Below are 25,774 nucleotides of genomic sequence, written 5' to 3'. Positions count from 1 at the left end.
AAAGTAAAGGAAGTTTCCCACAGCTCGCTGGGTTCATGGACCGCCTCTTCTTAAGCTTGCATTGAGATAATAAGGTTTTAGAGGGTGCACATAAAAGCAGCTCATGCACAGTGTTTCTGCCCGGTCTCGAACCGGGGACCTTTCGCGTGTTAGGCGAACGTGATGACCACTACACTACAGAAACTAACTTGCTGTGTTTTACTGTTAGAGCAAGGTTCCTCTCAAGGATTCTCTCTACTTCTATTCTGCTGTATCAGCAGCCACTCAGAAAGCGAGGAGCAAGTGTGAAAACTGCAGAGATATCAGCCAACATGCTTGCAATTAGACGTATTAAAAATTTACTTATGCAGGCATCGACAGACAAATATCTGATGCCTAAATGCCAGCAAGTACAGCTTGGGAAAGCATCACCTGGGACACACACAGACTAAGCATGAAGGCAGAAAAAGCATGGATATCCGTTTTTCTTCTGAGATTCAAAATAATTTGTGCAACAATGCGCCGAGTGTAATGAGAAATAGTCAGGCATTGTCAGTTTTGAGTAGGATTCGTATGTTTACCTCTAAAAAAGGGCTCGTCCAGGATTTGAACCCGGGACCTCTCGCACCCTAAGCGAGAATCATACCCCTAGACCAACGAGCTGAGGCACACAAGAGTCACCTTTTGCACCGGCTCCGGGGGTTATTGGCAGCGAGTTGGTGAATGATTCACCCAAAGCAAGCAACTGCACATGCTGCTCTCTTCTGCAATATGGTTGCTGTCTTTTCCATGGCCGTCATCGAACAAGAAATGAAAATACCTCCATCCTTCAGACATTTTGTTTGCTCTAGGTGTATGCTCTCGGTGAGGACAATAAAACAATTTCTGCTCTCATGCCTTGCTTTCATCTAGTAGGCCCACCCTTCAGTACAAAAGGACGTGCAAACGAATGGCGCAAACTATCGTCACTTCTCTTTTTGAGCTGTCACTGATGCCCCTGGAGCACAGTACGTCACGCTGGTGAGGGATAGACAGCTTCCATTATCTCAGCTTTCCTATAAGTTGAGAGAGTAAATGCAAACAATAAGCTGCTGTTTCTGCCCGGTCTCGAACCAGGGACCTTTCGCGTGTAAAGCGAACGTGATAACCACTACACCACAGAAACAGATACTCTTGAAGCAATCTTCTTGGCATGTAGTGGGCTGGAAAGCACAGACCAAGGGCCAATGTCCATGAAGCTCAACGTTGGACCCTCCTTACCCGATCTCTTTCTTTGGAAGAAAGGAACGAGGACCACTTTTATTCCAAAAGGCGATTTTAAAACCATACCTGAAATCACGCTAGAAAAACACTTTGAATTTAATGTTCCTACACTGATGGTCCACCCCAGAAAAGCAGTTGCAAAGAAGTCCGGCACTGAAATTCTATAAGCCAAAACTGGGAAACAGCGTGCAGGGAAAGGAACTTTTTCACCATACACGGCGTCTTATAGCATTGAAAAGAAGAAATGGTCCTACATAATAAGCAGCCTAAAAATAATTCCACAACATGGGCTCGTCCGGGATTTGAACCCGGGACCTCTCGCACCCGAAGCGAGAATCATACCCCTAGACCAACGAGCCTGATTCCCCTGTCAGCAATTTGAACAATTTCTGATGCGTCTTTCAGAAACAAAGCAGTGCTATTTGGCTGCTCTCTCTCTATGTGAGCCACACAAAGTCATGTTTTCTCTCAAGGTGTTGTTTTTTTCACTCTTGCAAGGAAGGGATCAGCTGATATCCTAGCTGCCAGTGAGCAGAAAAAAGGCACTGATGAGAACTGCAGGCACTTTCTGGCACTTGTACTTCTCTGAAAGTCCTGGACCCTTGCCCCATTAACTTCCACCCCAGAAGCAAGGGAGGGCCTGCCAATTCTTGCTCCTAAGAAAGAGGTGTTTGATTCTAGGATTCAAACACGCTCGATCAGGCTCGATCAGGCGAGATTTATATGAGTGGCTCGCAGGACTGAAACACTCACCTGGGAGACCCAGGGTGGCTGAATTCCCAGAATGGCCATTGTTGGGCAAGTCACCTCCTTTCCTCCTGCCTCAATCTAGAATTGGCTGCAAATCACAAGATAGAGTTCAATGTCCGTGTGTACTGCCTACTCCCAGCTACCTCTCTGTCTTCCTTATGTAAATTAAAATTCGCAAGGGGGGACCAATGACAATCTGCTCCTCCCACATAACCAGGAAGCCCTGTTGAACATGTCTGCCTGTGTTGTTGCAGGGACAGTGCCTTCTCCGCCCAAAAGGTGGCAGGAGAGCCTCACAACAAAGATGGGATCAACTGCTTAGTGAGAAACCAGCACAGCAGTTAGTGTGATGGAGTGCAAATTTAACGGAAGGTGTGCCTGAGGTGTCCCTTCCAGGAATACATGGAATTGTGATTGAGGGCCCAGCCTGATCGTTGGTGGATTTCTCGTCATATGTTACAGGTCCGTGCAAAGATTGTGGTGTGTGGGGAATGCACTGCAAAAAACAGGACGATTTAAGGGTGTAAAAGAGACCTGTCAGAAGTGGGATTTGAACCCACGCCTCCATGAGGAGACCAGAAGTCTCAGTTGCACTGAAGATCAAGCTCTCTTGAGTCTGGCGCCTTAGACCACTCGGCCATCCTGACAGCCCTGGCTATGTACAGGTCTGACTCTTCTGTCTGCACTTGCCAATGTTTGCACTTACAGCGTTCGCAGCAATGTCACAGGTGTAAAGGCCCCACAATACACGATGGCATGATAAAAAAAAAAGCTAGGCACAAGAGCGACCACTGATGGATGCGGATTACTTTGTTTCGTCTTGGAAAAGTAAAGGAAGTTTCCCACAGCTCGCTGGGTTCATGGACCGCCTCTTCTTAAGCTTGCATTGAGATAATAAGGTTTTAGAGGGTGCACATAAAAGCAGCTCATGCACAGTGTTTCTGCCCGGTCTCGAACCGGGGACCTTTCGCGTGTTAGGCGAACGTGATGACCACTACACTACAGAAACTAACTTGCTGTGTTTTACTGTTAGAGCAAGGTTCCTCTCAAGGATTCTCTCTACTTCTATTCTGCTGTATCAGCAGCCACTCAGAAAGCGAGGAGCAAGTGTGAAAACTGCAGAGATATCAGCCAACATGCTTGCAATTAGACGTATTAAAAATTTACTTATGCAGGCATCGACAGACAAATATCTGATGCCTAAATGCCAGCAAGTACAGCTTGGGAAAGCATCACCTGGGACACACACAGACTAAGCATGAAGGCAGAAAAAGCATGGATATCCGTTTTTCTTCTGAGATTCAAAATAATTTGTGCAACAATGCGCCGAGTGTAATGAGAAATAGTCAGGCATTGTCAGTTTTGAGTAGGATTCGTATGTTTACCTCTAAAAAAGGGCTCGTCCAGGATTTGAACCCGGGACCTCTCGCACCCTAAGCGAGAATCATACCCCTAGACCAACGAGCTGAGGCACACAAGAGTCACCTTTTGCACCGGCTCCGGGGGTTATTGGCAGCGAGTTGGTGAATGATTCACCCAAAGCAAGCAACTGCACATGCTGCTCTCTTCTGCAATATGGTTGCTGTCTTTTCCATGGCCGTCATCGAACAAGAAATGAAAATACCTCCATCCTTCAGACATTTTGTTTGCTCTAGGTGTATGCTCTCGGTGAGGACAATAAAACAATTTCTGCTCTCATGCCTTGCTTTCATCTAGTAGGCCCACCCTTCAGTACAAAAGGACGTGCAAACGAATGGCGCAAACTATCGTCACTTCTCTTTTTGAGCTGTCACTGATGCCCCTGGAGCACAGTACGTCACGCTGGTGAGGGATAGACAGCTTCCATTATCTCAGCTTTCCTATAAGTTGAGAGAGTAAATGCAAACAATAAGCTGCTGTTTCTGCCCGGTCTCGAACCAGGGACCTTTCGCGTGTAAAGCGAACGTGATAACCACTACACCACAGAAACAGATACTCTTGAAGCAATCTTCTTGGCATGTAGTGGGCTGGAAAGCACAGACCAAGGGCCAATGTCCATGAAGCTCAACGTTGGACCCTCCTTACCCGATCTCTTTCTTTGGAAGAAAGGAACGAGGACCACTTTTATTCCAAAAGGCGATTTTAAAACCATACCTGAAATCACGCTAGAAAAACACTTTGAATTTAATGTTCCTACACTGATGGTCCACCCCAGAAAAGCAGTTGCAAAGAAGTCCGGCACTGAAATTCTATAAGCCAAAACTGGGAAACAGCGTGCAGGGAAAGGAACTTTTTCACCATACACGGCGTCTTATAGCATTGAAAAGAAGAAATGGTCCTACATAATAAGCAGCCTAAAAATAATTCCACAACATGGGCTCGTCCGGGATTTGAACCCGGGACCTCTCGCACCCGAAGCGAGAATCATACCCCTAGACCAACGAGCCTGATTCCCCTGTCAGCAATTTGAACAATTTCTGATGCGTCTTTCAGAAACAAAGCAGTGCTATTTGGCTGCTCTCTCTCTATGTGAGCCACACAAAGTCATGTTTTCTCTCAAGGTGTTGTTTTTTTCACTCTTGCAAGGAAGGGATCAGCTGATATCCTAGCTGCCAGTGAGCAGAAAAAAGGCACTGATGAGAACTGCAGGCACTTTCTGGCACTTGTACTTCTCTGAAAGTCCTGGACCCTTGCCCCATTAACTTCCACCCCAGAAGCAAGGGAGGGCCTGCCAATTCTTGCTCCTAAGAAAGAGGTGTTTGATTCTAGGATTCAAACACGCTCGATCAGGCTCGATCAGGCGAGATTTATATGAGTGGCTCGCAGGACTGAAACACTCACCTGGGAGACCCAGGGTGGCTGAATTCCCAGAATGGCCATTGTTGGGCAAGTCACCTCCTTTCCTCCTGCCTCAATCTAGAATTGGCTGCAAATCACAAGATAGAGTTCAATGTCCGTGTGTACTGCCTACTCCCAGCTACCTCTCTGTCTTCCTTATGTAAATTAAAATTCGCAAGGGGGGACCAATGACAATCTGCTCCTCCCACATAACCAGGAAGCCCTGTTGAACATGTCTGCCTGTGTTGTTGCAGGGACAGTGCCTTCTCCGCCCAAAAGGTGGCAGGAGAGCCTCACAACAAAGATGGGATCAACTGCTTAGTGAGAAACCAGCACAGCAGTTAGTGTGATGGAGTGCAAATTTAACGGAAGGTGTGCCTGAGGTGTCCCTTCCAGGAATACATGGAATTGTGATTGAGGGCCCAGCCTGATCGTTGGTGGATTTCTCGTCATATGTTACAGGTCCGTGCAAAGATTGTGGTGTGTGGGGAATGCACTGCAAAAAACAGGACGATTTAAGGGTGTAAAAGAGACCTGTCAGAAGTGGGATTTGAACCCACGCCTCCATGAGGAGACCAGAAGTCTCAGTTGCACTGAAGATCAAGCTCTCTTGAGTCTGGCGCCTTAGACCACTCGGCCATCCTGACAGCCCTGGCTATGTACAGGTCTGACTCTTCTGTCTGCACTTGCCAATGTTTGCACTTACAGCGTTCGCAGCAATGTCACAGGTGTAAAGGCCCCACAATACACGATGGCATGATAAAAAAAAAAGCTAGGCACAAGAGCGACCACTGATGGATGCGGATTACTTTGTTTCGTCTTGGAAAAGTAAAGGAAGTTTCCCACAGCTCGCTGGGTTCATGGACCGCCTCTTCTTAAGCTTGCATTGAGATAATAAGGTTTTAGAGGGTGCACATAAAAGCAGCTCATGCACAGTGTTTCTGCCCGGTCTCGAACCGGGGACCTTTCGCGTGTTAGGCGAACGTGATGACCACTACACTACAGAAACTAACTTGCTGTGTTTTACTGTTAGAGCAAGGTTCCTCTCAAGGATTCTCTCTACTTCTATTCTGCTGTATCAGCAGCCACTCAGAAAGCGAGGAGCAAGTGTGAAAACTGCAGAGATATCAGCCAACATGCTTGCAATTAGACGTATTAAAAATTTACTTATGCAGGCATCGACAGACAAATATCTGATGCCTAAATGCCAGCAAGTACAGCTTGGGAAAGCATCACCTGGGACACACACAGACTAAGCATGAAGGCAGAAAAAGCATGGATATCCGTTTTTCTTCTGAGGTTCAAAATAATTTGTGCAACAATACGCCGAGTGTAATGAGAAATAGTCAGGCATTGTCAGTTTTGAGTAGGATTCGTATGTTTACCTCTAAAAAAGGGCTCGTCCGGGATTTGAACCCGGGACCTCTCGCACCCTAAGCGAGAATCATACCCCTAGGCCAACGAGCCGAGGCACACAAGAGTCACCTTTTGCACCGGCTCCGGGGGTTATTGGCAGCGAGTTGGTGAATGATTCACCCAAAGCAAGCAACTGCACATGCTGCTCTCTTCTGCAATATGGTTGCTGTCTTTTCCATGGCCGTCATCGAACAAGAAATGAAAATACCTCCATCCTTCAGACATTTTGTTTGCTCTAGGTGTATGCTCTCGGTGAGGACAATAAAACAATTTCTGCTCTCATGCCTTGCTTTCATCAAGTAGGCCCACCCTTCAGTACAAAAGGACGTGCAAACGAATGGCGCAAACTATCGTCACTTCTCTTTTTGAGCTGTCACTGATGCCCCTGGAGCACAGTACGTCACGCTGGTGAGGGATAGACAGCTTCCATTATCTCAGCTTTCCTATAAGTTGAGAGAGTAAATGCAAACAATAAGCTGCTGTTTCTGCCCGGTCTCGAACCAGGGACCTTTCGCATGTAAAGCGAACGTGATAACCACTACACCACAGAAACAGATACTCTTGCAGCAATCTTCTTGGCATGTAGTGGGCTGGAAAGCACAGACCAAGGGCCAATGTCCATGAAGCTCAACGTTGGACCCTCCTTACCCGATCTCTTTCTTTGGAAGAAAGGAACGAGGACCACTTTTATTCCAAAAGGCGATTTTAAAACCATACCTGAAATCACGCTAGAAAAACACTTTGAATTTAATGTTCCTACACTGATGGTCCACCCCAGAAAAGCAGTTGCAAAGAAGTCCGGCACTGAAATTCCATACGCCAAAACTGGGAAACAGCGTGCAGGGAAAGGAACTTTTTCACCATACACGGCGTCTTATAGCATTGAAAAGAAGAAATGGTCCTACATAATAAGCAGCCTAAAAATAATTCCACAACATGGGCTCGTCCGGGATTTGAACCCGGGACCTCTCGCACCCGAAGCGAGAATCATACCCCTAGACCAATGAGCCTGATTCCCCTGTCAGCAATTTGAACAATTTCTGATGCGTCTTTCAGAAACAAAGCAGTGCTATTTGGCTGCTCTCTCTCTATGTGAGCCACACAAAGTCATGTTTTCTCTCAAGGTGTTGCTTTTTTCACTCTTGCAAGGAAGGGATCAGCCGATATCCTAGCTGCCAGTGAGCAGAAAAAAGGCACTGATGAGAACTGCAGGCACTTTCTGGCACTTGTACTTCTCTGCAAGTCCTGGACCCTTGCCCCATTAACTTCCACCCCAGAAGCAAGGGAGGGCCTGCCAATTCTTACTCCTAAGAAAGAGGTGTTTGATTCTTGGATTCAAACACGCTCGATCAGGCTCGATCAGGCGAGATTTATATGAGTGGCTCGCAGGACTGAAACACTCACCTGGGAGACCCAGGGTGGCTGAATTCCCAGAATGGCCATTGTTGGGCAAGTCACCTCCTTTCCTCCTGCCTCAATCTAGAATTGGCTGCAAATCACAAGATAGAGTTCAATGTCCGTGTGTACTGCCTACTCCCAGCTACCTCTCTGTCTTCCTTATGTAAATTAAAATTCGCAAGGGGGGACCAATGACAATCTGCTCCTCCCACATAACCAGGAAGCCCTGTTGAACATGTCTGCCTGTGTTGTTGCAGGGACAGTGCCTTCTCCGCCCAAAAGGTGGCAGGAGAGCCTCACAACAAAGATGGGATCAACTGCTTAATGAGAAACCAGCACAGCAGTTAGTGTGATGGAGTGCAAATTTAACGGAAGGTGTGCCTGAGGTGTCCCTTCCAGGAATACATGGAATTGTGATTGAGGGCCCAGCCTGATCGTTGGTGGATTTCTCGTCATATGTTACAGGTCCATGCAAAGATTGTGGTGTGTGGGGAATGCACTGCAAAAAACAGGACGATTTAAGGGTGTAAAAGAGACCTGTCAGAAGTGGGATTTGAACCCACGCCTCCATGAGGAGACCAGAAGTCTCAGTTGCACTGAAGATCAAGCTCTCTTGAGTCTGGCGCCTTAGACCACTCGGCCATCCTGACAGCCCTGGCTATGTACAGGTCTGACTCTTCTGTCTGCACTTGCCAATGTTTGCACTTACAGCGTTCGCAGCAATGTCACAGGTGTAAAGGCCCCACAATACACGATGGCATGATAAAATAAAAAGCTAGGCACAAGAGCGACCACTGATGGATGCGGATTACTTTGTTTCGTCTTGGAAAAGTAAAGGAAGTTTCCCACAGCTCGCTGGGTTCATGGACCGCCTCTTCTTAAGCTTGCATTGAGATAATAAGGTTTTAGAGGGTGCACATAAAAGCAGCTCATGCACAGTGTTTCTGCCCGGTCTCGAACCGGGGACCTTTCGCGTGTTAGGCGAACGTGATGACCACTACACTACAGAAACTAACTTGCTGTGTTTTACTGTTAGAGCAAGGTTCCTCTCAAGGATTCTCTCTACTTCTATTCTGCTGTATCAGCAGCCACTCAGAAAGCGAGGAGCAAGTGTGAAAACTGCAGAGATATCAGCCAACATGCTTGCAATTAGACGTATTAAAAATTTACTTATGCAGGCATCGACAGACAAATATCTGATGCCTAAATGCCAGCAAGTACAGCTTGGGAAAGCATCACCTGGGACACACACAGACTAAGCATGAAGGCAGAAAAAGCATGGATATCCGTTTTTCTTCTGAGGTTCAAAATAATTTGTGCAACAATGCGCCGAGTGTAATGAGAAATAGTCAGGCATTGTCAGTTTTGAGTAGGATTCGTATGTTTACCTCTAAAAAAGGGCTCGTCCGGGATTTGAACCCGGGACCTCTCGCACCCTAAGCGAGAATCATACCCCTAGACCAACGAGCCGAGGCACACAAGAGTCACCTTTTGCACCGGCTCCGGGGGTTATTGGCAGCGAGTTGGTGAATGATTCACCCAAAGCAAGCAACTGCACATGCTGCTCTCTTCTGCAATATGGTTGCTGTCTTTTCCATGGCCGTCATCGAACAAGAAATGAAAATACCTCCATCCTTCAGACATTTTGTTTGCTCTAGGTGTATGCTCTCGGTGAGGACAATAAAACAATTTCTGCTCTCATGCCTTGCTTTCATCAAGTAGGCCCACCCTTCAGTACAAAAGGACGTGCAAACGAATGGCGCAAACTATCGTCACTTCTCTTTTTGAGCTGTCACTGATGCCCCTGGAGCACAGTACGTCACGCTGGTGAGGGATAGACAGCTTCCATTATCTCAGCTTTCCTATAAGTTGAGAGAGTAAATGCAAACAATAAGCTGCTGTTTCTGCCCGGTCTCGAACCAGGGACGTTTCGCGTGTAAAGCGAACGTGATAACCACTACACCACAGAAACAGATACTCTTGCAGCAATCTTCTTGGCATGTAGTGGGCTGGAAAGCACAGACCAAGGGCCAATGTCCATGAAGCTCAACGTTGGACCCTCCTTACCCGATCTCTTTCTTTGGAAGAAAGGAACGAGGACCACTTTTATTCCAAAAGGCGATTTTAAAACCATACCTGAAATCACGCTAGAAAAACACTTTGAATTTAATGTTCCTACACTGATGGTCCACCCCAGAAAAGCAGTTGCAAAGAAGTCCGGCACTGAAATTCCATACGCCAAAACTGGGAAACAGCGTGCAGGGAAAGGAACTTTTTCACCATACACGGCGTCTTATAGCATTGAAAAGAAGAAATGGTCCTACATAATAAGCAGCCTAAAAATAATTCCACAACATGGGCTCGTCCGGGATTTGAACCCGGGACCTCTCGCACCCGAAGCGAGAATCATACCCCTAGACCAATGAGCCTGATTCCCCTGTCAGCAATTTGAACAATTTCTGATGCGTCTTTCAGAAACAAAGCAGTGCTATTTGGCTGCTCTCTCTCTATGTGAGCCACACAAAGTCATGTTTTCTCTCAAGGTGTTGCTTTTTTCACTCTTGCAAGGAAGGGATCAGCCGATATCCTAGCTGCCAGTGAGCAGAAAAAAGGCACTGATGAGAACTGCAGGCACTTTCTGGCACTTGTACTTCTCTGCAAGTCCTGGACCCTTGCCCCATTAACTTCCACCCCAGAAGCAAGGGAGGGCCTGCCAATTCTTGCTCCTAAGAAAGAGGTGTTTGATTCTTGGATTCAAACACGCTCGATCAGGCTCGATCAGGCGAGATTTATATGAGTGGCTCGCAGGACTGAAACACTCACCTGGGAGACCCAGGGTGGCTGAATTCCCAGAATGGCCATTGTTGGGCAAGTCACCTCCTTTCCTCCTGCCTCAATCTAGAATTGGCTGCAAATCACAAGATAGAGTTCAATGTCCGTGTGTACTGCCTACTCCCAGCTACCTCTCTGTCTTCCTTATGTAAATTAAAATTCGCAAGGGGGGACCAATGACAATCTGCTCCTCCCACATAACCAGGAAGCCCTGTTGAACATGTCTGCCTGTGTTGTTGCAGGGACAGTGCCTTCTCCGCCCAAAAGGTGGCAGGAGAGCCTCACAACAAAGATGGGATCAACTGCTTAATGAGAAACCAGCACAGCAGTTAGTGTGATGGAGTGCAAATTTAACGGAAGGTGTGCCTGAGGTGTCCCTTCCAGGAATACATGGAATTGTGATTGAGGGCCCAGCCTGATCGTTGGTGGATTTCTCGTCATATGTTACAGGTCCGTGCAAAGATTGTGGTGTGTGGGGAATGCACTGCAAAAAACAGGACGATTTAAGGGTTTAAAAGAGACCTGTCAGAAGTGGGATTTGAACCCACGCCTCCATGAGGAGACCAGAAGTCTCAGTTGCACTGAAGATCAAGCTCTCTTGAGTCTGGCGCCTTAGACCACTCGGCCATCCTGACAGCCCTGGCTATGTACAGGTCTGACTCTTCTGTCTGCACTTGCCAATGTTTGCACTTACAGCGTTCGCAGCAATGTCACAGGTGTAAAGGCCCCACAATACACGATGGCATGATAAAATAAAAAGCTAGGCACAAGAGCGACCACTGATGGATGCGGATTACTTTGTTTCGTCTTGGAAAAGTAAAGGAAGTTTCCCACAGCTCGCTGGGTTCATGGACCGCCTCTTCTTAAGCTTGCATTGAGATAATAAGGTTTTAGAGGGTGCACATAAAAGAAGCTCATGCACAGTGTTTCTGCCCGGTCTCGAACCGGGGACCTTTCGCGTGTTAGGCGAACGTGATGACCACTACACTACAGAAACTAACTTGCTGTGTTTTACTATTAGAGCAAGGTTCCTCTCAAGGATTCTCTCTACTTCTATTCTGCTGTATCAGCAGCCACTCAGAAAGCGAGGAGCAAGTGTGAAAACTGCAGAGATATCAGCCAACATGCTTGCAATTAGACGTATTAAAAATTTACTTATGCAGGCATCGACAGACAAATATCTGATGCCTAAATGCCAGCAAGTACAGCTTGGGAAAGCATCACCTGGGACACACACAGACTAAGCATGAAGGCAGAAAAAGCATGGATATCTGTTTTTCTTCTGAGGTTCAAAATAATTTGTGCAACAATGCGCCGAGTGTAATGAGAAATAGTCAGGCATTGTCAGTTTTGAGTAGGATTCGTATGTTTACCTCTAAAAAAGGGCTCGTCCGGGATTTGAACCCGGGACCTCTCGCACCCTAAGCGAGAATCATACCCCTAGACCAACGAGCCGAGGCACACAAGAGACACCTTTTGCACCGGCTCCGGGGGTTATTGGCAGCGAGTTGGTGAATGATTCACCCAAAGCAAGCAACTGCACATGCTGCTCTCTTCTGCAATATGGTTGCTGTCTTTTCCATGGCCGTCATCGAACAAGAAATGAAAATACCTCCATCCTTCAGACATTTTGTTTGCTCTAGGTGTATGCTCTCGGTGAGGACAATAAAACAATTTCTGCTCTCATGCCTTCCTTTCATCAAGTAGGCCCACCCTTCAGTACAAAAGGACGTGCAAACGAATGGCGCAAACTATCGTCACTTCTCTTTTTGAGCTGTCACTGATGCCCCTGGAGCACAGTACGTCACGCTGGTGAGGGATAGACAGCTTCCATTATCTCAGCTTTCCTATAAGTTGAGAGAGTAAATGCAAACAATAAGCTGCAGTTTCTGCCCGGTCTGGAACAAGGGACCTTTCGCGTGTAAAGCGAACGTGATAACCACTACACCACAGAAACAGATACTCTTGCAGCAATCTTCTTGGCATGTAGTGGGCTGGAAAGCACAGACCAAGGGCCAATGTCCATGAAGCTCAACGTTGGACCCTCCTTACCCGATCTCTTTCTTTGGAAGAAAGGAACGAGGACCACTTTTATTCCAAAAGGCGATTTTAAAACCATACCTGAAATCACGCTAGAAAAACACTTTGAATTTAATGTTCCTACACTGATGGTCCACCCCAGAAAAGCAGTTGCAAAGAAGTCCGGCACTGAAATTCCATACGCCAAAACTGGGAAACAGCGTGCAGGGAAAGGAACTTTTTCACCATACACGGCGTCTTATAGCATTGAAAAGAAGAAATGGTCCTACATAATAAGCAGCCTAAAAATAATTCCACAACATGGGCTCGTCCGCGATTTGAACCCAGGACCTCTCGCACCCGAAGCGAGAATCATACCCCTAGACCAACGAGCCTGATTCCCCTGTCAGCAATTTGAACAATTTCTGATGCGTCTTTCAGAAACAAAGCAGTGCTATTTGGCTGCTCTCTCTCTATGTGAGCCACACAAAGTCATGTTTTCTCTCAAGGTGTTGCTTTTTTCACTCTTGCAAGGAAGGGATCAGCCGATATCCTAGCTGCCAGTGAGCAGAAAAAAGGCACTGATGAGAACTGCAGGCACTTTCTGGCACTTGTACTTCTCTGCAAGTCCTGGACCCTTGCCCCATTAACTTCCACCCCAGAAGCAAGGGAGGGCCTGCCAATTCTTGCTCCTAAGAAAGAGGTGTTTGATTCTTGGATTCAAACACGCTCGATCAGGCTCGATCAGGCGAGATTTATATGAGTGGCTCGCAGGACTGAAACACTCACCTGGGAGACCCAGGGTGGCTGAATTCCCAGAATGGCCATTGTTGGGCAAGTCACCTCCTTTCCTCCTGCCTCAATCTAGAATTGGCTGCAAATCACAAGATAGAGTTCAATGTCCGTGTGTACTGCCTACTCCCAGCTACCTCTCTGTCTTCCTTATGTAAATTAAAATTCGCAAGGGGGGACCAATGACAATCTGCTCCTCCCACATAACCAGGAAGCCCTGTTGAACATGTCTGCCTGTGTTGTTGCAGGGACAGTGCCTTCTCCGCCCAAAAGGTGGCAGGAGAGCCTCACAACAAAGATGGGATCAACTGCTTAGTGAGAAACCAGCACAGCAGTTAGTGTGATGGAGTGCAAATTTAACGGAAGGTGTGCCTGAGGTGTCCCTTCCAGGAATACATGGAATTGTGATTGAGGGCCCAGCCTGATCGTTGGTGGATTTCTCGTCATATGTTACAGGTCCGTGCAAAGATTGTGGTGTGTGGGGAATGCACTGCAAAAAACAGGACGATTTAAGGGTGTAAAAGAGACCTGTCAGAAGTGGGATTTGAACCCACGCCTCCATGAGGAGACCAGAAGTCTCAGTTGCACTGAAGATCAAGCTCTCTTGAGTCTGGCGCCTTAGACCACTCGGCCATCCTGACAGCCCTGGCTATGTACAGGTCTGACTCTTCTGTCTGCACTTGCCAATGTTTGCACTTACAGCGTTCGCAGCAATGTCACAGGTGTAAAGGCCCCACAATACACGATGGCATGATAAAAAAAAAAGCTAGGCACAAGAGCGACCACTGATGGATGCGGATTACTTTGTTTCGTCTTGGAAAAGTAAAGGAAGTTTCCCACAGCTCGCTGGGTTCATGGACCGCCTCTTCTTAAGCTTGCATTGAGATAATAAGGTTTTAGAGGGTGCACATAAAAGCAGCTCATGCACAGTGTTTCTGCCCGGTCTCGAACCGGGGACCTTTCGCGTGTTAGGCGAACGTGATGACCACTACACTACAGAAACTAACTTGCTGTGTTTTACTGTTAGAGCAAGGTTCCTCTCAAGGATTCTCTCTACTTCTATTCTGCTGTATCAGCAGCCACTCAGAAAGCGAGGAGCAAGTGTGAAAACTGCAGAGATATCAGCCAACATGCTTGCAATTAGACGTATTAAAAATTTACTTATGCAGGCATCGACAGACAAATATCTGATGCCTAAATGCCAGCAAGTACAGCTTGGGAAAGCATCACCTGGGACACACACAGACTAAGCATGAAGGCAGAAAAAGCATGGATATCCGTTTTTCTTCTGAGGTTCAAAATAATTTGTGCAACAATACGCCGAGTGTAATGAGAAATAGTCAGGCATTGTCAGTTTTGAGTAGGATTCGTATGTTTACCTCTAAAAAAGGGCTCGTCCGGGATTTGAACCCGGGACCTCTCGCACCCTAAGCGAGAATCATACCCCTAGACCAACGAGCCGAGGCACACAAGAGTCACCTTTTGCACCGGCTCCGGGGGTTATTGGCAGCGAGTTGGTGAATGATTCACCCAAAGCAAGCAACTGCACATGCTGCTCTCTTCTGCAATATGGTTGCTGTCTTTTCCATGGCCGTCATCGAACAAGAAATGAAAATACCTCCATCCTTCAGACATTTTGTTTGCTCTAGGTGTATGCTCTCGGTGAGGACAATAAAACAATTTCTGCTCTCATGCCTTGCTTTCATCAAGTAGGCCCACCCTTCAGTACAAAAGGACGTGCAAACGAATGGCGCAAACTATCGTCACTTCTCTTTTTGAGCTGTCACTGATGCCCCTGGAGCACAGTACGTCACGCTGGTGAGGGATAGACAGCTTCCATTATCTCAGCTTTCCTATAAGTTGAGAGAGTAAATGCAAACAATAAGCTGCTGTTTCTGCCCGGTCTCGAACCAGGGACCTTTCGCGTGTAAAGCGAACGTGATAACCACTACACCACAGAAACAGATACTCTTGCAGCAATCTTCTTGGCATGTAGTGGGCTGGAAAGCACAGACCAAGGGCCAATGTCCATGAAGCTCAACGTTGGACCCTCCTTACCCGATCTCTTTCTTTGGAAGAAAGGAACGAGGACCACTTTTATTCCAAAAGGCGATTTTAAAACCATACCTGAAATCACGCTAGAAAAACACTTTGAATTTAATGTTCCTACACTGATGGTCCACCCCAGAAAAGCAGTTGCAAAGAAGTCCGGCACTGAAATTCCATACGCCAAAACTGGGAAACAGCGTGCAGGGAAAGGAACTTTTTCACCATACACGGCGTCTTATAGCATTGAAAAGAAGAAATGGTCCTACATAATAAGCAGCCTAAAAATAATTCCACAACATGGGCTCGTCCGGGATTTGAACCCGGGACCTCTCGCACCCGAAGCGAGAATCATACCCCTAGACCAATGAGCCTGATTCCCCTGTCAGCAATTTGAACAATTTCTGATGCGTCTTTCAGAAACAAAGCAGTGCTATTTGGCTGCTCTCTCTTTATGTGAGCCACACAAAGTCATGTTTTCTCTCAAGGTGTTGCTTTTTTCACTCTTGCAAGGAAGGGATCAGCCGATATCCTAGCTGCCAGTGAGCAGAAAAAAGGCACTGATGAGAACTGCAGGCACTTTCTGGCACTTGTACTTCTCTGCAAGTCCTGGACCCTTGCCCCATTAACTTCCACCCCAGAAGCAAGGGAGGGCCTGCCAATTCTTACTCCTAAGAAAGAGGTGTTTGATTCTTGGATTCAAACACGCTCGATCAGGCTCGATCAGGCGAGATTTATATGAGTGGCTCGCAGGACTGAAACACTCACCTGGGAGACCCAGGGTGGCTGAATTCCCAGAATGGCCATTGTTGGGCAAGTCACCTCCTTTCCTCCTGCCTCAATCTAGAATTGGCTGCAAATCACAAGATAGAGTTCAATGTCCGTGTGTACTGCCTACTCCCAGCTACCTCTCTGTCTTCCTTATGTAAATTAAAATTCGCAAGGGGGGACCAATGACAATCTGCTCCTCCCACATAACCAGGAAGCCCTGTTGAACATGTCTGCCTGTGTTGTTGCAGGGACAGTGCCTTCTCCGCCCAAAAGGTGGCAGGAGAGCCTCACAACAAAGATGGGATCAACTGCTTAATGAGAAACCAGCACAGCAGTTAGTGTGATGGAGTGCAAATTTAACGGAAGGTGTGCCTGAGGTGTCCCTTCCAGGAATACATGGAATTGTGATTGAGGGCCCAGCCTGATCGTTGGTGGATTTCTCGTCATATGTTACAGGTCCGTGCAAAGATTGTGGTGTGTGGGGAATGCACTGCAAAAAACAGGACGATTTAAGGGTGTAAAAGAGACCTGTCAGAAGTGGGATTTGAACCCACGCCTCCATGAGGAGACCAGAAGTCTCAGTTGCACTGAAGATCAAGCTCTCTTGAGTCTGGCGCCTTAGACCACTCGGCCATCCTGACAGCCCTGGCTATGTACAGGTCTGACTCTTCTGTCTGCACTTGCCAATGTTTGCACTTACAGCGTTCGCAGCAATGTCACAGGTGTAAAGGCCCCACAATACACGATGGCATGATAAAATAAAAAGCTAGGCACAAGAGCGACCACTGATGGATGCGGATTACTTTGTTTCGTCTTGGAAAAGTAAAGGAAGTTTCCCACAGCTCGCTGGGTTCATGGACCGCCTCTTCTTAAGCTTGCATTGAGATAATAAGGTTTTAGAGGGTGCACATAAAAGCAGCTCATGCACAGTGTTTCTGCCCGGTCTCGAACCGGGGACCTTTCGCGTGTTAGGCGAACGTGATGACCACTACACTACAGAAACTAACTTGCTGTGTTTTACTGTTAGAGCAAGGTTCCTCTCAAGGATTCTCTCTACTTCTATTCTGCTGTATCAGCAGCCACTCAGAAAGCGAGGAGCAAGTGTGAAAACTGCAGAGATATCAGCCAACATGCTTGCAATTAGACGTATTAAAAATTTACTTATGCAGGCATCGACAGACAAATATCTGATGCCTAAATGCCAGCAAGTACAGCTTGGGAAAGCATCACCTGGGACACACACAGACTAAGCATGAAGGCAGAAAAAGCATGGATATCCGTTTTTCTTCTGAGGTTCAAAATAATTTGTGCAACAATGCGCCGAGTGTAATGAGAAATAGTCAGGCATTGTCAGTTTTGAGTAGGATTCGTATGTTTACCTCTAAAAAAGGGCTCGTCCGGGATTTGAACCCGGGACCTCTCGCACCCTAAGCGAGAATCATACCCCTAGACCAACGAGCCGAGGCACACAAGAGTCACCTTTTGCACCGGCTCCGGGGGTTATTGGCAGCGAGTTGGTGAATGATTCACCCAAAGCAAGCAACTGCACATGCTGCTCTCTTCTGCAATATGGTTGCTGTCTTTTCCATGGCCGTCATCGAACAAGAAATGAAAATACCTCCATCCTTCAGACATTTTGTTTGCTCTAGGTGTATGCTCTTGGTGAGGACAATAAAACAATTTCTGCTCTCATGCCTTGCTTTCATCAAGTAGGCCCACCCTTCAGTACAAAAGGACGTGCAAACGAATGGCGCAAACTATCGTCACTTCTCTTTTTGAGCTGTCACTGATGCCCCTGGAGCACAGTACGTCACGCTGGTGAGGGATAGACAGCTTCCATTATCTCAGCTTTCCTATAAGTTGAGAGAGTAAATGCAAACAATAAGCTGCTGTTTCTGCCCGGTCTCGAACCAGGGACGTTTCGCGTGTAAAGCGAACGTGATAACCACTACACCACAGAAACAGATACTCTTGCAGCAATCTTCTTGGCATGTAGTGGGCTGGAAAGCACAGACCAAGGGCCAATGTCCATGAAGCTCAACGTTGGACCCTCCTTACCCGATCTCTTTCTTTGGAAGAAAGGAACGAGGACCACTTTTATTCCAAAAGGCGATTTTAAAACCATACCTGAAATCACGCTAGAAAAACACTTTGAATTTAATGTTCCTACACTGATGGTCCACCCCAGAAAAGCAGTTGCAAAGAAGTCCGGCACTGAAATTCCATACGCCAAAACTGGGAAACAGCGTGCAGGGAAAGGAACTTTTTCACCATACACGGCGTCTTATAGCATTGAAAAGAAGAAATGGTCCTACATAATAAGCAGCCTAAAAATAATTCCACAACATGGGCTCGTCCGGGATTTGAACCCGGGACCTCTCGCACCCGAAGCGAGAATCATACCCCTAGACCAATGAGCCTGATTCCCCTGTCAGCAATTTGAACAATTTCTGATGCGTCTTTCAGAAACAAAGCAGTGCTATTTGGCTGCTCTCTCTCTATGTGAGCCACACAAAGTCATGTTTTCTCTCAAGGTGTTGCTTTTTTCACTCTTGCAAGGAAGGGATCAGCCGATATCCTAGCTGCCAGTGAGCAGAAAAAAGGCACTGATGAGAACTGCAGGCACTTTCTGGCACTTGTACTTCTCTGCAAGTCCTGGACCCTTGCCCCATTAACTTCCACCCCAGAAGCAAGGGAGGGCCTGCCAATTCTTGCTCCTAAGAAAGAGGTGTTTGATTCTTGGATTCAAACACGCTCGATCAGGCTCGATCAGGCGAGATTTATATGAGTGGCTCGCAGGACTGAAACACTCACCTGGGAGACCCAGGGTGGCTGAATTCCCAGAATGGCCATTGTTGGGCAAGTCACCTCCTTTCCTCCTGCCTCAATCTAGAATTGGCTGCAAATCACAAGATAGAGTTCAATGTCCGTGTGTACTGCCTACTCCCAGCTACCTCTCTGTCTTCCTTATGTAAATTAAAATTCGCAAGGGGGGACCAATGACAATCTGCTCCTCCCACATAACCAGGAAGCCCTGTTGAACATGTCTGCCTGTGTTGTTGCAGGGACAGTGCCTTCTCCGCCCAAAAGGTGGCAGGAGAGCCTCACAACAAAGATGGGATCAACTGCTTAATGAGAAACCAGCACAGCAGTTAGTGTGATGGAGTGCAAATTTAACGGAAGGTGTGCCTGAGGTGTCCCTTCCAGGAATACATGGAATTGTGATTGAGGGCCCAGCCTGATCGTTGGTGGATTTCTCGTCATATGTTACAGGTCCGTGCAAAGATTGTGGTGTGTGGGGAATGCACTGCAAAAAACAGGACGATTTAAGGGTTTAAAAGAGACCTGTCAGAAGTGGGATTTGAACCCACGCCTCCATGAGGAGACCAGAAGTCTCAGTTGCACTGAAGATCAAGCTCTCTTGAGTCTGGCGCCTTAGACCACTCGGCCATCCTGACAGCCCTGGCTATGTACAGGTCTGACTCTTCTGTCTGCACTTGCCAATGTTTGCACTTACAGCGTTCGCAGCAATGTCACAGGTGTAAAGGCCCCACAATACACGATGGCATGATAAAATAAAAAGCTAGGCACAAGAGCGACCACTGATGGATGCGGATTACTTTGTTTCGTCTTGGAAAAGTAAAGGAAGTTTCCCACAGCTCGCTGGGTTCATGGACCGCCTCTTCTTAAGCTTGCATTGAGATAATAAGGTTTTAGAGGGTGCACATAAAAGAAGCTCATGCACAGTGTTTCTGCCCGGTCTCGAACCGGGGACCTTTCGCGTGTTAGGCGAACGTGATGACCACTACACTACAGAAACTAACTTGCTGTGTTTTACTATTAGAGCAAGGTTCCTCTCAAGGATTCTCTCTACTTCTATTCTGCTGTATCAGCAGCCACTCAGAAAGCGAGGAGCAAGTGTGAAAACTGCAGAGATATCAGCCAACATGCTTGCAATTAGACGTATTAAAAATTTACTTATGCAGGCATCGACAGACAAATATCTGATGCCTAAATGCCAGCAAGTACAGCTTGGGAAAGCATCACCTGGGACACACACAGACTAAGCATGAAGGCAGAAAAAGCATGGATATCTGTTTTTCTTCTGAGGTTCAAAATAATTTGTGCAACAATGCGCCGAGTGTAATGAGAAATAGTCAGGCATTGTCAGTTTTGAGTAGGATTCGTATGTTTACCTCTAAAAAAGGGCTCGTCCGGGATTTGAACCCGGGACCTCTCGCACCCTAAGCGAGAATCATACCCCTAGACCAACGAGCCGAGGCACACAAGAGACACCTTTTGCACCGGCTCCGGGGGTTATTGGCAGCGAGTTGGTGAATGATTCACCCAAAGCAAGCAACTGCACATGCTGCTCTCTTCTGCAATATGGTTGCTGTCTTTTCCATGGCCGTCATCGAACAAGAAATGAAAATACCTCCATCCTTCAGACATTTTGTTTGCTCTAGGTGTATGCTCTCGGTGAGGACAATAAAACAATTTCTGCTCTCATGCCTTCCTTTCATCAAGTAGGCCCACCCTTCATTACAAAAGGACGTGCAAACGAATGGCGCAAACTATCGTCACTTCTCTTTTTGAGCTGTCACTGATGCCCCTGGAGCACAGTACGTCACGCTGGTGAGGGATAGACAGCTTCCATTATCTCAGCTTTCCTATAAGTTGAGAGAGTAAATGCAAACAATAAGCTGCAGTTTCTGCCCGGTCTGGAACAAGGGACCTTTCGCGTGTAAAGCGAACGTGATAACCACTACACCACAGAAACAGATACTCTTGCAGCAATCTTCTTGGCATGTAGTGGGCTGGAAAGCACAGACCAAGGGCCAATGTCCATGAAGCTCAACGTTGGACCCTCCTTACCCGATCTCTTTCTTTGGAAGAAAGGAACGAGGACCACTTTTATTCCAAAAGGCGATTTTAAAACCATACCTGAAATCACGCTAGAAAAACACTTTGAATTTAATGTTCCTACACTGATGGTCCACCCCAGAAAAGCAGTTGCAAAGAAGTCCGGCACTGAAATTCCATACGCCAAAACTGGGAAACAGCGTGCAGGGAAAGGAACTTTTTCACCATACACGGCGTCTTATAGCATTGAAAAGAAGAAATGGTCCTACATAATAAGCAGCCTAAAAATAATTCCACAACATGGGCTCGTCCGGGATTTGAACCCGGGACCTCTCGCACCCGAAGCGAGAATCATACCCCTAGACCAACGAGCCTGATTCCCCTGTCAGCAATTTGAACAATTTCTGATGCGTCTTTCAGAAACAAAGCAGTGCTATTTGGCTGCTCTCTCTCTATGTGAGCCACACAAAGTCATGTTTTCTCTCAAGGTGTTGCTTTTTTCACTCTTGCAAGGAAGGGATCAGCCGATATCCTAGCTGCCAGTGAGCAGAAAAAAGGCACTGATGAGAACTGCAGGCACTTTCTGGCACTTGTACTTCTCTGCAAGTCCTGGACCCTTGCCCCATTAACTTCCACCCCAGAAGCAAGGGAGGGCCTGCCAATTCTTGCTCCTAAGAAAGAGGTGTTTGATTCTTGGATTCAAACACGCTCGATCAGGCTCGATCAGGCGAGATTTATATGAGTGGCTCGCAGGACTGAAACACTCACCTGGGAGACCCAGGGTGGCTGAATTCCCAGAATGGCCATTGTTGGGCAAGTCACCTCCTTTCCTCCTGCCTCAATCTAGAATTGGCTGCAAATCACAAGATAGAGTTCAATGTCCGTGTGTACTGCCTACTCCCAGCTACCTCTCTGTCTTCCTTATGTAAATTAAAATTCGCAAGGGGGGACCAATGACAATCTGCTCCTCCCACATAACCAGGAAGCCCTGTTGAACATGTCTGCCTGTGTTGTTGCAGGGACAGTGCCTTCTCCGCCCAAAAGGTGGCAGGAGAGCCTCACAACAAAGATGGGATCAACTGCTTAATGAGAAACCAGCACAGCAGTTAGTGTGATGGAGTGCAAATTTAACGGAAGGTGTGCCTGAGGTGTCCCTTCCAGGAATACATGGAATTGTGATTGAGGGCCCAGCCTGATCGTTGGTGGATTTCTCGTCATATGTTACAGGTCCGTGCAAAGATTGTGGTGTGTGGGGAATGCACTGCAAAAAACAGGACGATTTAAGGGTGTAAAAGAGACCTGTCAGAAGTGGGATTTGAACCCACGCCTCCATGAGGAGACCAGAAGTCTCAGTTGCACTGAAGATCAAGCTCTCTTGAGTCTGGCGCCTTAGACCACTCGGCCATCCTGACTGCCCTGGCTATGTACAGGTCTGACTCTTCTGTCTGCACTTGCCAATGTTTGCACTTACAGCGTTCGCAGCAATGTCACAGGTGTAAAGGCCCCACAATACACGATGGCATGATAAAATAAAAAGCTAGGCACAAGAGCGACCACTGATGGATGCGGATTACTTTGTTTCGTCTTGGAAAAGTAAAGGAAGTTTCCCACAGCTCGCTGGGTTCATGGACCGCCTCTTCTTAAGCTTGCATTGAGATAATAAGGTTTTAGAGGGTGCACATAAAAGCAGCTCATGCAGAGTGTTTCTGCCCGGTCTCGAACCGGGGACCTTTCGCGTGTTAGGCGAACGTGATGACCACTACACTACAGAAACTAACTTGCTGTGTTTTACTATTAGAGCAAGGTTCCTCTCAAGGATTCTCTCTACTTCTATTCTGCTGTATCAGCAGCCACTCAGAAAGCGAGGAGCAAGTGTGAAAACTGCAGAGATATCAGCCAACATGCTTGCAATTAGACGTATTAAAAATTTACTTATGCAGGCATCGACAGACAAATATCTGATGCCTAAATGCCAGCAAGTACAGCTTGGGAAAGCATCACCTGGGACACACACAGACTAAGCATGAAGGCAGAAAAAGCATGGATATCTGTTTTTCTTCTGAGGTTCAAAATAATTTGTGCAACAATGCGCCGAGTGTAATGAGAAATAGTCAGGCATTGTCAGTTTTGAGTAGGATTCGTATGTTTACCTCTAAAAAAGGGCTCGTCCGGGATTTGAACCCGGGACCTCTCGCACCCTAAGCGAGAATCATACCCCTAGACCAACGAGCCGAGGCACACAAGAGACACCTTTTGCACCGGCTCCGGGGGTTATTGGCAGCGAGTTGGTGAATGATTCACCCAAAGCAAGCAACTGCACATGCTGCTCTCTTCTGCAATATGGTTGCTGTCTTTTCCATGGCCGTCATCGAACAAGAAATGAAAATACCTCCATCCTTCAGACATTTTGTTTGCTCTAGGTGTATGCTCTCGGTGAGGACAATAAAACAATTTCTGCTCTCATGCCTTCCTTTCATCAAGTAGGCCCACCCTTCAGTACAAAAGGACGTGCAAACGAATGGCGCAAACTATCGTCACTTCTCTTTTTGAGCTGTCACTGATGCCCCTGGAGCACAGTACGTCACGCTGGTGAGGGATAGACAGCTTCCATTATCTCAGCTTTCCTATAAGTTGAGAGAGTAAATGCAAACAATAAGCTGCAGTTTCTGCCCGGTCTGGAACAAGGAACCTTTCGCGTGTAAAGCGAACGTGATAACCACTACACCACAGAAACAGATACTCTTGCAGCAATCTTCTTGGCATGTAGTGGGCTGGAAAGCACAGACCAAGGGCCAATGTCCATGAAGCTCAACGTTGGACCCTCCTTACCCGATCTCTTTCTTTGGAAGAAAGGAACGAGGACCACTTTTATTCCAAAAGGCGATTTTAAAACCATACCTGAAATCACGCTAGAAAAACACTTTGAATTTAATGTTCCTACACTGATGGTCCACCCCAGAAAAGCAGTTGCAAAGAAGTCCGGCACTGAAATTCCATACGCCAAAACTGGGAAACAGCGTGCAGGGAAAGGAACTTTTTCACCATACACGGCGTCTTATAGCATTGAAAAGAAGAAATGGTCCTACATAATAAGCAGCCTAAAAATAATTCCACAAAATGGGCTCGTCCGGGATTTGAACCCGGGACCTCTCGCACCCGAAGCGAGAATCATACCCCTAGACCAACGAGCCTGATTCCCCTGTCAGCAATTTGAACAATTTCTGATGCGTCTTTCAGAAACAAAGCAGTGCTATTTGGCTGCTCTCTCTCTATGTGAGCCACACAAAGTCATGTTTTCTCTCAAGGTGTTGCTTTTTTCACTCTTGCAAGGAAGGGATCAGCCGATATCCTAGCTGCCAGTGAGCAGAAAAAAGGCACTGATGAGAACTGCAGGCACTTTCTGGCACTTGTACTTCTCTGCAAGTCCTGGACCCTTGCCCCATTAACTTCCACCCCAGAAGCAAGGGAGGGCCTGCCAATTCTTGCTCCTAAGAAAGAGGTGTTTGATTCTTGGATTCAAACACGCTCGATCAGGCTCGATCAGGCGAGATTTATATGAGTGGCTCGCAGGACTGAAACACTCACCTGGGAGACCCAGGGTGGCTGAATTCCCAGAATGGCCATTGTTGGGCAAGTCACCTCCTTTCCTCCTGCCTCAATCTAGAATTGGCTGCAAATCACAAGATAGAGTTCAATGTCCGTGTGTACTGCCTACTCCCAGCTACCTCTCTGTCTTCCTTATGTAAATTAAAATTAGCAAGGGGGGACCAATGACAATCTGCTCCTCCCACATAACCAGGAAGCCCTGTTGAACATGTCTGCCTGTGTTGTTGCAGGGACAGTGCCTTCTCCGCCCAAAAGGTGGCAGGAGAGCCTCACAACAAAGATGGGATCAACTGCTTAATGAGAAACCAGCACAGCAGTTAGTGTGATGGAGTGCAAATTTAACGGAAGGTGTGCCTGAGGTGTCCCTTCCAGGAATACATGGAATTGTGATTGAGGGCCCAGCCTGATCGTTGGTGGATTTCTCGTCATATGTTACAGGTCCGTGCAAAGATTGTGGTGTGTGGGGAATGCACTGCAAAAAACAGGACGATTTAAGGGTGTAAAAGAGACCTGTCAGAAGTGGGATTTGAACCCACGCCTCCATGAGGAGACCAGAAGTCTCAGTTGCACTGAAGATCAAGCTCTCTTGAGTCTGGCGCCTTAGACCACTCGGCCATCCTGACAGCCCTGGCTATGTACAGGTCTGACTCTTCTGTCTGCACTTGCCAATGTTTGCACTTACAGCGTTCGCAGCAATGTGACAGGTGTAAAGGCCCCACAATACACGATGGCATGATAAAAAAAAAAGCTAGGCACAAGAGCGACCACTGATGGATGCGGATTACTTTGTTTCGTCTTGGAAAAGTAAAGGAAGTTTCCCACAGCTCGCTGGGTTCATGGACCGCCTCTTCTTAAGCTTGCATTGAGATAATAAGGTTTTAGAGGGAGCACATAAAAGCAGCTCATGCACAGTGTTTCTGCCCGGTCTCGAACCGGGGACCTTTCGCGTGTTAGGCGAACGTGATGACCACTACACTACAGAAACTAACTTGCTGTGTTTTACTGTTAGAGCAAGGTTCCTCTCAAGGATTCTCTCTACTTCTATTCTGCTGTATCAGCAGCCACTCAGAAATCGAGGAGCAAGTGTGAAAACTGCAGAGATATCAGCCAACATGCTTGCAATTAGACGTATTAAAAATTTACTTATGCAGGCATCGACAGACAAATATCTGATGCCTAAATGCCAGCAAGTACAGCTTGGGAAAGCATCACCTGGGACACA

The 25,774-nt window shown here is 47.1% G+C and overlaps 35 non-coding genes across 35 annotated transcripts; all 35 read right to left on the bottom strand.

Annotated features, from left to right (window-relative positions):
• Positions 1-111: 111 nt before the first annotated feature.
• TRNAV-AAC (transfer RNA valine (anticodon AAC)) lies at positions 112-184 on the bottom strand. Its single transcript has one exon. It is a non-coding gene; the product is annotated as a tRNA-Val (tRNA).
• Positions 185-1,071: 887 nt separating this feature from the next.
• TRNAV-UAC (transfer RNA valine (anticodon UAC)) lies at positions 1,072-1,144 on the bottom strand. Its single transcript has one exon. It is a non-coding gene; the product is annotated as a tRNA-Val (tRNA).
• Positions 1,145-1,529: 385 nt separating this feature from the next.
• Positions 1,530-1,601, bottom strand: TRNAP-CGG (transfer RNA proline (anticodon CGG)). Its single transcript has one exon. It is a non-coding gene; the product is annotated as a tRNA-Pro (tRNA).
• A 926-nt stretch (positions 1,602-2,527) lies between these two features.
• Positions 2,528-2,639, bottom strand: TRNAL-CAA (transfer RNA leucine (anticodon CAA)). Its single transcript has 2 exons — positions 2,602-2,639; positions 2,528-2,573 (listed from the first exon to the last, which is right to left on the bottom strand). It is a non-coding gene; the product is annotated as a tRNA-Leu (tRNA).
• A 289-nt stretch (positions 2,640-2,928) lies between these two features.
• On the bottom strand, positions 2,929-3,001 carry TRNAV-AAC (transfer RNA valine (anticodon AAC)). Its single transcript has one exon. It is a non-coding gene; the product is annotated as a tRNA-Val (tRNA).
• Positions 3,002-3,888: 887 nt separating this feature from the next.
• TRNAV-UAC (transfer RNA valine (anticodon UAC)) lies at positions 3,889-3,961 on the bottom strand. Its single transcript has one exon. It is a non-coding gene; the product is annotated as a tRNA-Val (tRNA).
• A 385-nt stretch (positions 3,962-4,346) lies between these two features.
• Positions 4,347-4,418, bottom strand: TRNAP-CGG (transfer RNA proline (anticodon CGG)). The gene has a single exon. It is a non-coding gene; the product is annotated as a tRNA-Pro (tRNA).
• A 926-nt stretch (positions 4,419-5,344) lies between these two features.
• On the bottom strand, positions 5,345-5,456 carry TRNAL-CAA (transfer RNA leucine (anticodon CAA)). The gene is made up of 2 exons: positions 5,419-5,456; positions 5,345-5,390 (listed from the first exon to the last, which is right to left on the bottom strand). It is a non-coding gene; the product is annotated as a tRNA-Leu (tRNA).
• A 289-nt stretch (positions 5,457-5,745) lies between these two features.
• TRNAV-AAC (transfer RNA valine (anticodon AAC)) lies at positions 5,746-5,818 on the bottom strand. The gene has a single exon. It is a non-coding gene; the product is annotated as a tRNA-Val (tRNA).
• An 887-nt stretch (positions 5,819-6,705) lies between these two features.
• On the bottom strand, positions 6,706-6,778 carry TRNAV-UAC (transfer RNA valine (anticodon UAC)). The gene has a single exon. It is a non-coding gene; the product is annotated as a tRNA-Val (tRNA).
• Positions 6,779-8,161: 1,383 nt separating this feature from the next.
• On the bottom strand, positions 8,162-8,273 carry TRNAL-CAA (transfer RNA leucine (anticodon CAA)). The gene is made up of 2 exons: positions 8,236-8,273; positions 8,162-8,207 (listed from the first exon to the last, which is right to left on the bottom strand). It is a non-coding gene; the product is annotated as a tRNA-Leu (tRNA).
• A 289-nt stretch (positions 8,274-8,562) lies between these two features.
• Positions 8,563-8,635, bottom strand: TRNAV-AAC (transfer RNA valine (anticodon AAC)). Its single transcript has one exon. It is a non-coding gene; the product is annotated as a tRNA-Val (tRNA).
• A 386-nt stretch (positions 8,636-9,021) lies between these two features.
• TRNAP-AGG (transfer RNA proline (anticodon AGG)) lies at positions 9,022-9,093 on the bottom strand. The gene has a single exon. It is a non-coding gene; the product is annotated as a tRNA-Pro (tRNA).
• A 429-nt stretch (positions 9,094-9,522) lies between these two features.
• Positions 9,523-9,595, bottom strand: TRNAV-UAC (transfer RNA valine (anticodon UAC)). Its single transcript has one exon. It is a non-coding gene; the product is annotated as a tRNA-Val (tRNA).
• A 1,383-nt stretch (positions 9,596-10,978) lies between these two features.
• TRNAL-CAA (transfer RNA leucine (anticodon CAA)) lies at positions 10,979-11,090 on the bottom strand. The gene is made up of 2 exons: positions 11,053-11,090; positions 10,979-11,024 (listed from the first exon to the last, which is right to left on the bottom strand). It is a non-coding gene; the product is annotated as a tRNA-Leu (tRNA).
• Positions 11,091-11,379: 289 nt separating this feature from the next.
• TRNAV-AAC (transfer RNA valine (anticodon AAC)) lies at positions 11,380-11,452 on the bottom strand. Its single transcript has one exon. It is a non-coding gene; the product is annotated as a tRNA-Val (tRNA).
• Positions 11,453-11,838: 386 nt separating this feature from the next.
• On the bottom strand, positions 11,839-11,910 carry TRNAP-AGG (transfer RNA proline (anticodon AGG)). Its single transcript has one exon. It is a non-coding gene; the product is annotated as a tRNA-Pro (tRNA).
• Positions 11,911-13,795: 1,885 nt separating this feature from the next.
• On the bottom strand, positions 13,796-13,907 carry TRNAL-CAA (transfer RNA leucine (anticodon CAA)). Its single transcript has 2 exons — positions 13,870-13,907; positions 13,796-13,841 (listed from the first exon to the last, which is right to left on the bottom strand). It is a non-coding gene; the product is annotated as a tRNA-Leu (tRNA).
• Positions 13,908-14,196: 289 nt separating this feature from the next.
• TRNAV-AAC (transfer RNA valine (anticodon AAC)) lies at positions 14,197-14,269 on the bottom strand. Its single transcript has one exon. It is a non-coding gene; the product is annotated as a tRNA-Val (tRNA).
• Positions 14,270-14,655: 386 nt separating this feature from the next.
• On the bottom strand, positions 14,656-14,727 carry TRNAP-AGG (transfer RNA proline (anticodon AGG)). Its single transcript has one exon. It is a non-coding gene; the product is annotated as a tRNA-Pro (tRNA).
• Positions 14,728-15,156: 429 nt separating this feature from the next.
• On the bottom strand, positions 15,157-15,229 carry TRNAV-UAC (transfer RNA valine (anticodon UAC)). Its single transcript has one exon. It is a non-coding gene; the product is annotated as a tRNA-Val (tRNA).
• Positions 15,230-16,612: 1,383 nt separating this feature from the next.
• On the bottom strand, positions 16,613-16,724 carry TRNAL-CAA (transfer RNA leucine (anticodon CAA)). The gene is made up of 2 exons: positions 16,687-16,724; positions 16,613-16,658 (listed from the first exon to the last, which is right to left on the bottom strand). It is a non-coding gene; the product is annotated as a tRNA-Leu (tRNA).
• A 289-nt stretch (positions 16,725-17,013) lies between these two features.
• Positions 17,014-17,086, bottom strand: TRNAV-AAC (transfer RNA valine (anticodon AAC)). The gene has a single exon. It is a non-coding gene; the product is annotated as a tRNA-Val (tRNA).
• A 386-nt stretch (positions 17,087-17,472) lies between these two features.
• Positions 17,473-17,544, bottom strand: TRNAP-AGG (transfer RNA proline (anticodon AGG)). Its single transcript has one exon. It is a non-coding gene; the product is annotated as a tRNA-Pro (tRNA).
• A 429-nt stretch (positions 17,545-17,973) lies between these two features.
• TRNAV-UAC (transfer RNA valine (anticodon UAC)) lies at positions 17,974-18,046 on the bottom strand. Its single transcript has one exon. It is a non-coding gene; the product is annotated as a tRNA-Val (tRNA).
• A 1,383-nt stretch (positions 18,047-19,429) lies between these two features.
• TRNAL-CAA (transfer RNA leucine (anticodon CAA)) lies at positions 19,430-19,541 on the bottom strand. Its single transcript has 2 exons — positions 19,504-19,541; positions 19,430-19,475 (listed from the first exon to the last, which is right to left on the bottom strand). It is a non-coding gene; the product is annotated as a tRNA-Leu (tRNA).
• Positions 19,542-19,830: 289 nt separating this feature from the next.
• TRNAV-AAC (transfer RNA valine (anticodon AAC)) lies at positions 19,831-19,903 on the bottom strand. The gene has a single exon. It is a non-coding gene; the product is annotated as a tRNA-Val (tRNA).
• Positions 19,904-20,289: 386 nt separating this feature from the next.
• TRNAP-AGG (transfer RNA proline (anticodon AGG)) lies at positions 20,290-20,361 on the bottom strand. The gene has a single exon. It is a non-coding gene; the product is annotated as a tRNA-Pro (tRNA).
• An 887-nt stretch (positions 20,362-21,248) lies between these two features.
• TRNAP-CGG (transfer RNA proline (anticodon CGG)) lies at positions 21,249-21,320 on the bottom strand. The gene has a single exon. It is a non-coding gene; the product is annotated as a tRNA-Pro (tRNA).
• Positions 21,321-22,246: 926 nt separating this feature from the next.
• TRNAL-CAA (transfer RNA leucine (anticodon CAA)) lies at positions 22,247-22,358 on the bottom strand. The gene is made up of 2 exons: positions 22,321-22,358; positions 22,247-22,292 (listed from the first exon to the last, which is right to left on the bottom strand). It is a non-coding gene; the product is annotated as a tRNA-Leu (tRNA).
• Positions 22,359-22,647: 289 nt separating this feature from the next.
• On the bottom strand, positions 22,648-22,720 carry TRNAV-AAC (transfer RNA valine (anticodon AAC)). The gene has a single exon. It is a non-coding gene; the product is annotated as a tRNA-Val (tRNA).
• A 386-nt stretch (positions 22,721-23,106) lies between these two features.
• TRNAP-AGG (transfer RNA proline (anticodon AGG)) lies at positions 23,107-23,178 on the bottom strand. Its single transcript has one exon. It is a non-coding gene; the product is annotated as a tRNA-Pro (tRNA).
• An 887-nt stretch (positions 23,179-24,065) lies between these two features.
• On the bottom strand, positions 24,066-24,137 carry TRNAP-CGG (transfer RNA proline (anticodon CGG)). Its single transcript has one exon. It is a non-coding gene; the product is annotated as a tRNA-Pro (tRNA).
• A 926-nt stretch (positions 24,138-25,063) lies between these two features.
• Positions 25,064-25,175, bottom strand: TRNAL-CAA (transfer RNA leucine (anticodon CAA)). The gene is made up of 2 exons: positions 25,138-25,175; positions 25,064-25,109 (listed from the first exon to the last, which is right to left on the bottom strand). It is a non-coding gene; the product is annotated as a tRNA-Leu (tRNA).
• Positions 25,176-25,464: 289 nt separating this feature from the next.
• On the bottom strand, positions 25,465-25,537 carry TRNAV-AAC (transfer RNA valine (anticodon AAC)). Its single transcript has one exon. It is a non-coding gene; the product is annotated as a tRNA-Val (tRNA).
• Positions 25,538-25,774: the final 237 nt, after the last annotated feature.

Source organism: Triturus cristatus, chromosome 10 (assembly GCF_964204655.1).
Source record: "Triturus cristatus chromosome 10, aTriCri1.1, whole genome shotgun sequence".
In the NCBI taxonomy this organism is placed as follows: domain Eukaryota; kingdom Metazoa; phylum Chordata; class Amphibia; order Caudata; family Salamandridae; genus Triturus; species Triturus cristatus.
The sequence above is the reverse complement of the archived record's forward strand: the minus strand, read 5'-3'. Positions and strand labels throughout refer to the sequence as shown.